Source organism: Sinocyclocheilus rhinocerous, unplaced genomic scaffold (assembly GCF_001515625.1).
Source record: "Sinocyclocheilus rhinocerous isolate Xijiao unplaced genomic scaffold, SAMN03320098_v1.1 scaffold12, whole genome shotgun sequence".
NCBI classification, from domain to species: domain Eukaryota; kingdom Metazoa; phylum Chordata; class Actinopteri; order Cypriniformes; family Cyprinidae; genus Sinocyclocheilus; species Sinocyclocheilus rhinocerous.
The window spans coordinates 44,780-54,201 of NW_015626394.1; the positions used below are offsets into that span (position 1 = coordinate 44,780).

A 9,422-nucleotide genomic window follows, 5' to 3' on the forward strand; every position below is an offset into this window, starting at 1 on the left:
GGGAGTATGACTGATATTCTATGTCATAGAATGAAATGCGAAACTACTTTGCACTTATGTTTACCACAGACCTTTTGTTGATGAGTCTTACACGTTTTGTTCATTTATTCCTTTATGAATTTTAAAGCCTAAATATAATCACCAGAATTAAAAAGCTAAACGTAGGCTAAACGAACTACACCACGGTCGTGGGCTCACAACGTCACAATCACAAAGCTTCCGACAACTCTTTCAATCTTTATTTTGTTGTGAGCCCACGACCGGGGTGTAGTTCGTTTAGCCTACGTTTCGCTTTTTTATTCTGGTGATTATATTTAGGCTTTAAAATTCATAAAAGTTGTGTTAATATGTGAAGATTGGCCTGATGAACAAAACGTGTAAGACTCATCAACTTTTGTTGTCACAGAACCTATTTTCTGCAATAATCCAAAAGCCAACTGAAAAATTCTGGTAGGTTTTTGTCAAGGGGACCAAGGTGATGCTAACTTCCTGGTTGGCTTATAAAAATACATCATCACTGCAGCATTGTATTAGCAGGACCGACCTGAAATCATCAGCTTTAGAGGCAAAATGCATAATATTTTAGTCCGATTTTATCTGTAATTCGATGTTTAGCCAACAGTTTTGGAGAGATTTCAGCCTTTACCCATACAAATAGCTATACTTGTATATCCATTGCCTAGACAGAATCCAGCTGCCCAGGGCGTTTCTAAGAAGCTCACGATTGGACGGACTTGCGTTAAAAGTGATTTTGCCAAAGCCAAGTCCAAAACTAACATAAATTAACATAACTTGAACATTTGAGCTATATCTGATTCCACAATTCAGATCAAACTAAAGCCATATGAGATATAAAGCCATCATTTGTTTATTCTACACAAATCTGTTATAAATTCACAAAACAATGAGCTGAAACTGCAGGGCCACTTCCTGTACAAGCAGAGAGAGATGGACAGATGGCTGATGAAGTGGACCTCTATGAAAAGACAGCGTGCGTAAAGGGCCACATCACATTCTCCGTTCTCGGCCTGCCGGGGTAATGCGTGAAAGTGAACTCCTGCAGAAACTGGGTTGATCATCATGCATCCCCAATGTGAGCTTTGTGGTGCATTCTGAGAAATCAGCACCACAGGAAGCCAACCTGTCTGCTGGTCCCCAGCACAGAGATTAAGTTAAAAACAGGATCAGCTGTTACACTGTCCTCAGACCACCCCCAAACATTCTAAAGAAAAAAGAAAAGGAAAAAAAGAAAAAAATTTGACAGGATATCAAAAATATGCACTTAATTTTCACATCCACTTCCTTTAAAAGCACTTTTTGCTTTTCAGTTGGAACTCAGACCAAACAAATACTTTTTAGCAATTTTGTACAAATTAAATAAACTACCAAGTACCTACCGGATTAAATTTGTCATTTGACTCTTGAGCAAATTTGAAAAACTGAGCAAAAAGACACATAAAACAGATAATAAATGTAATGCATCTGAACCTAATGATTCATCTCACCCGCTGATGCAGTTGTCACAGTGCATAAAGAGAAACCAAACTTGTAGCTGATAATCCGCCTGTAGCTGGTGCCATGCCAAAATTGAACCCCATGCCCCCATGTAGTCCAGCTGCGATTGGTGGAGGAAGTGTGGCGCTTAGGAGAACGCTCTAATTGGCTGAGAGAGGATGGCAGTCAGACGAGCCATTTCTTTCAACCCAGATGGAAGTGACTGCTCTGACCTTCTTTTTTCCCAGAAAGGGATGCAGGGAAGAAAAAAAAAACTCAAACTCTCCCTGGGTGAACCAGAGCCAGTTGGCAGACATCTCCGCCCCTGGCACTCACACGTCCCTGAGCAGACAGTGTGAAATGTGCACCCTATCCAAACCCTGCAACCTTTAGGTGTGTCTGTGAAGCTGTGAAGAAGCCCCAAACTGTTTTGGTAGGGATTTTGTTCATGCTGTCAGAACTCCCTCATGGGTATGGCATTAAATTGCCCCAGAAGAAGATGAACATTTGCATTGACATTCAAAGACTTTACCTTTTCTATTCCGAAAGTTCAAAATAACTTGTGATAGATCCCAAATTTGAATAGGCGCACCGCAGCAGCTGGGATTAATCCTTGGAATGTGGCACGTACTTACAGTAAACAATATTTGAATAAATGAAAAAAGCAATTGCATCTGGATGAACATTCAATCTGAACCCACACGACAGTAGAAATCCTGACTTAAACCCTTTTGTACACGATTTCAAAGCTATTCAAGTGCATGACAAATATGCAAGCAAAAATATGCAGTAGAATTCATATGTAAATGCATGAAATCCATATGGAAATGCTTACAGGTTGCATTCACCAATTCCTACATTCTTAAAAATAAAGGTTCTTTGTTGCTGTCGATGGTTCCATGACGAACTTCTAACATCCATGGAACCTTTCCATTGCACAAAAAGTTCTTTATAAAAAAAATTCTAATAAATTATTAAAATGTTCTTCACACTAAAGGCTGGAATACACTTCATGGCTTTTTGCAGTCTGACTGAGTCAAAGCTAGTTGCCAAAATTCAGAGCCAGTCTGTAGATTTTGGACAGTATGACAGATTCGCAGAAAGTCACATAGTATACAGGTGCATCTCAATAAATTAGAATGCCGTGGAAAAGTTCATTTATTTCAGTAATTCAACTCAAATTGTGAAACTCGTGTATTAAATAAATTCAATGCACACAGACTGAAGTAGTTTAAGTCTTTGGTTCTTTTAATTGTGATGATTTTGGCTCATTTGTTGAGATAGTGAGTTGGTGGGTTTTTGTTAAATGTGAGCCAAAATCATCACAATTAAAAGAACCAAAGACTTAAACTACTTCAGTCTGTGTGCATTGAATTTATTTAATACACGAGTTTCACAATTTGAGTTGAATTACTGAAATAAATGAACTTTTCCACGACATTCTAATTTATTGAGATGCACCTGTATGATGGGTACAGACTCCGATTTTTTATCTTCAGATTTTGATAGGTTTGATAATTGAGCAGATTTTAGAACACATATTGTTTTCATTTGTCATGTGTCTCCTGCCAATGAGTCACATGTTTTGTTGCTAGAAGTTGTTTGCAGCATGATTTGAAAAGTCTGTTAATGTGTGATCCTCATTCGTTTAGTGTGATGCCCAGTTTTTCTCTGTAACCATTTACAAAATAGGCAAGTGTATGATTTCAAAGTTGTATAGTGCATTCCAACATTAAGAAAAAAACTGTTCTTTATTAAGAACTATTAATTGAAAAGTTTGTTGGAAAACTCAAAATTAATCTTCTATAGCAGCAAAACTCCCCTTTTGGAACCTTTAAGAGTATAGGACCGTTTTGCAGCTGACAAGATGTTTAAAAGTGATTGAAATGGACAAATTGAGAACAACAAACTTTCTAAATGCAGGGGGGGGGGGGAAGTACCTTCAGGGGTACAATATTTGTTCCTTGGACAGGACAGTACCCTTAAATGGTATGTACCCCAAACAGGATCACCCAAAAATAAACATTCTGGCATTATTTATTCACTGTCATGTAATTTTAAACCTGTATGGCTTTTTTTCATCTGTGGAACAACTGCATTTGTCTATGTAATTAAAGTAAATGGGGTAAAAAACAATAATAGACAATGTTGACTTTTATTATATGCAAAAGAAAGAATGCCATACAGGTTTGGAATGACATGATGGTGAACAAATGACGACAGAATTTTCATTTCTGAGTGAACTGTCCCTTCAAGGAACTAACATGCATCCTTTAGAAGTAGATAAGGTATAAAGGTATACTTTTGCAGGGTAATGTTCCAGTGCAGTACTGTCGAACCTTAATAGTCAGAGAGTGCACATCACCAAAAAGTCAAACTGTCAGTCAGATTGCATGCATCTCTACTAATGCAAGGGTTCGTGCCAAATTCCAAGTCAAGTGGTTAAAAACACTCAGCTTGCCAAGACAAGCACTGAAGAACTTCTACACACTGAAAGTAATCTACATAAAGAGTATGCTGGCAGTTGCTGCTAACTGCAGGTTAAATAGGTACTATCCTTCATTCCTTCCCCCACTCTTCCTCTCTCCGTACAGATACCTGGCTCACTCCACTGCAGCTGCATTTCAGAGCTCTCGGCTCACACATACACACACCAAAAGGAAGACAGAATAGCAACTGGAATATGTTAGATGTGGACTGAGAGCTGTCCTCAGGTGTTACTGCTCAGTATTGCAAAATGAGGACACCGATACAGGTTTTTTATGGGTCTTTTTATTTGCTACAGGAAGAGGTTAACATAAACCTGTGTGTTTTATTTAGATAAAGAGGCTGCCTGTCAGCCAAAGAGGAGCGGGCAGCATAAAGAGTGATTCCATTGGAACACATCTGAAGTACCGTTTCCTCTTGAATTATTCACTCACGACTGTCACAGTATCTGTGAGAAATTCAATCGACCAAACTGGGCATTGAGTCTCCTGTCAAACATTTCTCGTGTTTCTACACTGTGTGGAGAGGGCTTGCCCACAGTGTCTTTTAGGACCAGGGTTTTTGAAAGATTCAGGCATATAGTCTGTATCTTTGCTCTTACTATATCTATTGAAAGTTGTCCATTTTTGGTCTGATTTATCACACAACTCATTTTATTTTATATTTTTATATTCCATACAAATTCCATCTCTGAAACTTTTTTTTCTAGGCCATGCAGGTGGGAAAAAATTATTAACCAATAGCCAATTAGCATTTTTGGTATTAGAGTGCTGTTGCAGATAATGCACATATTCTAAAATCTTGCCTTTAAGTAACACACTAATGCTGGATAATGTTAATACGGTAAGTTACATCAACAATATCAAAGAGTAAAATTGAAAAAGAGATGACAAAGTCCACTGAGACACATCAAGACAATCTCAAATCAACTTTTAGCTGCAATGTCCCACACAAAACATTTCAAAAGTGTGTGTATCACCTGCTGTTTCAGGAAGAGGGGTAGACCTCCACAATTCACACTGAGGTCTAGCCTCACATTGAGGTCTAGCTAAAGTTTGGAAAGGAAACCCACTTTTCACAATCCAATCAACTCCTAATAGATAAAATTACATTAAAAATGAGTTCTGAAGTAAAAATGAGTTCTGAATGGCAATAAAAATGAGAGCTGAATGCCATTTCATTGAATTAAAAATGCGTTCTAAACGCCATTTCATGTCCACCTTGAAGATCCTAATGGGATAACCAAAGAACTAAATATCCTTTTGAATAATCTAAAAGCCTCATTTCAGTATATCAGTACATTTGTACAGAATATCAGATTCTTAGCAGACGATTTGAAGATCCTTTATGATTCTTAGGATGCTTTAAGATAATTCCATTAGAAAAATTCTGCACATTTCTTATGGATTTTTGGACTAGCAACAGTAACATCACTCATCTAGACTCACCACAGGAGAGTGACAAGTGTCTATTTGCGTCTTATTATTTTGTTTTCCCTCTGGCTTTCCTCTAATTTTAAAATGTAAAATGATTATTGTTTGCTGCAGGAGTTCGAGTAGTTAAAAATTCACAGTGATTCAAATCTGTGATACGAATGATACTGCTATAGCATTGTACACATGCAATTAAAGCCTGCAGGCTAGATTAAACATCTGCTGTGAAACCTGTTAAAAACAAGCTTGCATAAGTGTGGTCGTGACACTATGCACTGCTCTGCACTGCCTACGGGCTTGATATGGATGCTAGTGTTATACGCCAGCGAAAACGCAGAAAGGAAGAAAAAGTTATTGAATTATGTTGTCGTGTATAGATGCCAAATTAGTTTCAAATCTTCATTCACACAGCATGAAACAATTGCTGGAATATCCTCTAATGTGTGACTCATGGCTGACTCATAAAAATAAAAATGGTGGCTTAATCCAAAATATTACAAGATTAGCCTTTTGTTAATCTTTTTTTTATTGGCGAAGATTAGTCACATGCATTCTGTAAACAAGCACACACGTTCATCAACACTCATGTGCAAACATCTATAAAATCAACAGCTGCACGTATTTTAGTCAACTGAGGGGGAAAAGAAATGACAGGAACCTCATCTGTTTCACACGTCTCTTATGTGGGCATCCACACATGTGAACATCGACCCGCCAAGCCACGTCCTACCCATCAACACGAACGTGTAAACATTCATTAGACCGATCGGAAGAGCCTTCACCTTTTTCCGTCTCTCAGAGGGCCCCATGTGCATTCAAAAGCAGGGAGAGGAAGGCTAATGAAAAGCCCTTCTGCTGCAGCTTCGCATGAAAACAGAAGCAGAGAGAAAAGCAAAGCATTGCTTATTAACTGGCTTTTGTTTTGGTATTTCGCGGGTGTGCGTCACTCTCATCAGCAGCTTGAAGTGCTCTCTGCCTCCCGCTCAACCCACTCACTGCTCCTGTGTACTGGAGACTAAAAACATTCTCTCCACCACTATCTGCTACTGTAACTACAACAAACTGTATAACATTTCAGGGTTACAAGGTTTTTGGATATAGATCTGAGGTAGTTTCTTGCAGCCAGACTTTTGATAATCATAGTCTGCTCCACATTGCAGCCGGCCACTTGAAAGAATATTCCAGGTTCAATCCTATTGACAGCATTTGTGACATAATGTTGATTACCACAAAAATAAATAATTAAATAAATACTTAAAATCAGAAATTTAAAGCTTTATTTTCATACATCTTTTATAAAAGTGTTGCTTTTTTACAGTGGTTTTAAGGTTTTAAAGGTTATGTGGTCATGGTAACGAAGTTGTAAAACTGGATATAGCTTTACAGGAAAAGGTTAATATGTTTATATACATATTGTTTTTGTCTTGTGGCTATACTTTATTATTAACAAACTAAAACTATTGAAAATCACTTTTGTTCAATGAAAACAAAAAAACTGAAATAAAATATAAATATTTAAACTTAAAAAACAAACCACAATTAGAAATGCTGCCTTGGTAACTAGCTGAAGTTTTTAAATGACTGAAACTGAAATAACATAAAGCTAAACAGAAATATAAAAAAATAATAATAGTAAAAATGACAAAAGCACATAACAAAATTATTAAATGTTAAACTAAAATTAAAACTGAAAATATAAAAGTAAAGGCCTATTTAAAATATGAATAAATACTTTTGTAGTGTATAAATAATACCAAAAATAACACTGAAACCCGTTTTGTTTAGTTTTTTAGAAAATGAGGGACAAGGCAAAATTAATGTTTGTACTATCAGCTGGTCACACTGATCCAACAAAAACAAAAATGTAGTTTTGTTAGTGCAGTGTGAATTAGACATCAGACAAGATAAAGCTGTCTGGGAATCATGTAAAGCTACCAATCCCACTTTGTTTTTTTACATGACATTTAAGGGAAGAATAATCTGAAATCAGATATAACACTGTAGCAGCCTGGGAACTTGTAAACACAACTCCCAGTGGACTGATAAAATCCTGCGCACCCTGACTTTGAGAATAGGGCCCTGCAGAATAGGGACTTGCAGTTTTATGACCTTCGTTTTAAATGTTTCTCTGATGTTCGCAGGACTATATGTCACATTTGTCATTTTATTATTCATAAGGGTCTTCATAAGCACCCCCTTTGTGGCCACAATGGTGCAGATTTCACCACACTATCGACAGCTATTGCCTCTGTGCAATCACTACAAGGGCTGAGGATGTCCATTGCTGTGTGCATCGTAAACATTATGCAAGAACAGAATTAGTACTTCTGAAATCACTAGTACGCAAAAGGTGCCTGGATGATATTCTATTTGTGTGCATCCATGCTAGAGATGTGCTGCAGGGATTGGCTGGTACCTGTCTAGGTGGTGGTACTCCAGCGATGATTGGTGGCGTATTTAGGAGGAGGCTTCAGGACCCTGAAGAGTCTCTCAGTGGGACAAACACCTGCAAACAGATCAGATCACAGAAACACTTCTGTTAGCTGCAAAATATATACATAATATTTTAAGGCTGTTACTAATGAAGAAAATATCTGTATAAATGTGTGAGGAAGAACACATGGGACTGTTACTAACACACAGAATGAGCTCATTTGTTCTTTAATGAGATCACAACCTAGGCAATCAGCGTACAACTGCGTACGACACACACCTGGACAAACCACAGAGATAAGCCTTCATTATAGCACACACATTAGTGTTAAATGGCACACCTATAGAAAACAAAAACCCTCGATTCTCTCGTTTTGCCTACACAGCCAATATGTTCATCATATGCATGCTATTAATATGAATGCTTATCATGCTTTGAATTTTCAGTTCCAGTTTTCAGTGTTACATGATCCTTCAGAAATTATTCTAATATGCAAATTTTCTGCTTAAGAAACATTTCTTATTATCAATGTTGAAAACAATTGTACTGCTTAAAAACATGAACTCAAACTAATAGTTAATTCAAATTTTAAATGTTATTTAACCCAATGTCTGTTATTTAACCCAACATTTGAAATCAGTCACTCATATTTTAAGATGCTGCCTTAGTAGAAAGTTGCCTTTATAGACTATAAACAGCTCAAAGGTTTTGAAACAGCATTTATCTCCTTCACACACTCCATGGCCATAAAGAAAGCCTGACATAGATTTTCTCCACAGGCCTGAACTAAATAAAGAGCTTCAGTTATCAGCATATAACAGCGGCTCTGACACAACAGTCACCTCTGCTTAACTCCATTCACAGTGCTTCAACATGTCTTTATTATGGAGCATAATGTACTTATGACTGCAGCTTTGGTTCCAGATAAACCTGAACAACTGCATATTCCCATTAGCTTTTGGGACTGTTTGTGCGAGTGATAGAGTTATAAGGAGTGTAATAACTAGCCTAGAGCTTGAAGAGAAAAGATGGATATACTGGGGTATATATCCATTATCCATCAACCCCTATAAAACAGTGGTGCAATGGTGGCATCAGGATAGGCATGCATGGATGGATGGATGGATGGAGGATGCATTATTGTGGATTATGGACTCGTATTTTGGCCAGAACCGACGTTTTAAAATTAAAACACTGTTATAATGGATTTGTTGCTTACAAACATGCAGCTTTTCGCTTCACAAAATGTTAACTGATGTACTGGAGTCATGCGGATTACTTTTAGATTATTGTGATCTTTTTATCAGCTGTTCGGACTCTCATTCTGACGGCACCCATTCACTGCAGAGGATCCATTGGCAGTGTTGGGAGTAACGCATTACAAAAGTAATAATATTACAGTAGTATATTACTTTTTGCTGTAACGCAGTAATATAACGCATTACTAATAAAATTTGGGTAATATTATTACTCGTTACAATCTCAGTAACGCAAGTTACAACAACATATTTTAACTCAAAATTAAGTGGTGAATTTACTAACACCGCAAAACAGCACCAGAGAAAAAATTCCGC

At 37.3% G+C, this 9,422-nt stretch overlaps 1 protein-coding gene across 6 annotated transcripts in view; it reads right to left on the minus strand.

The window, feature by feature from the left end:
• The window catches only part of LOC107714080 (microtubule-associated protein 2-like), a 109,950-nt gene that overhangs the window by 41,714 nt on the left and 58,814 nt on the right, over positions 1–9,422 (minus strand). For all 6 annotated transcript variants that reach the window (XM_016519814.1, XM_016519835.1, XM_016519824.1 and 3 more), the window contains one exon: positions 7,831–7,920. The gene's annotated coding sequence lies outside the window, so the exon portion shown is untranslated. The remainder of the gene's footprint in view (positions 1–7,830; positions 7,921–9,422) is intronic.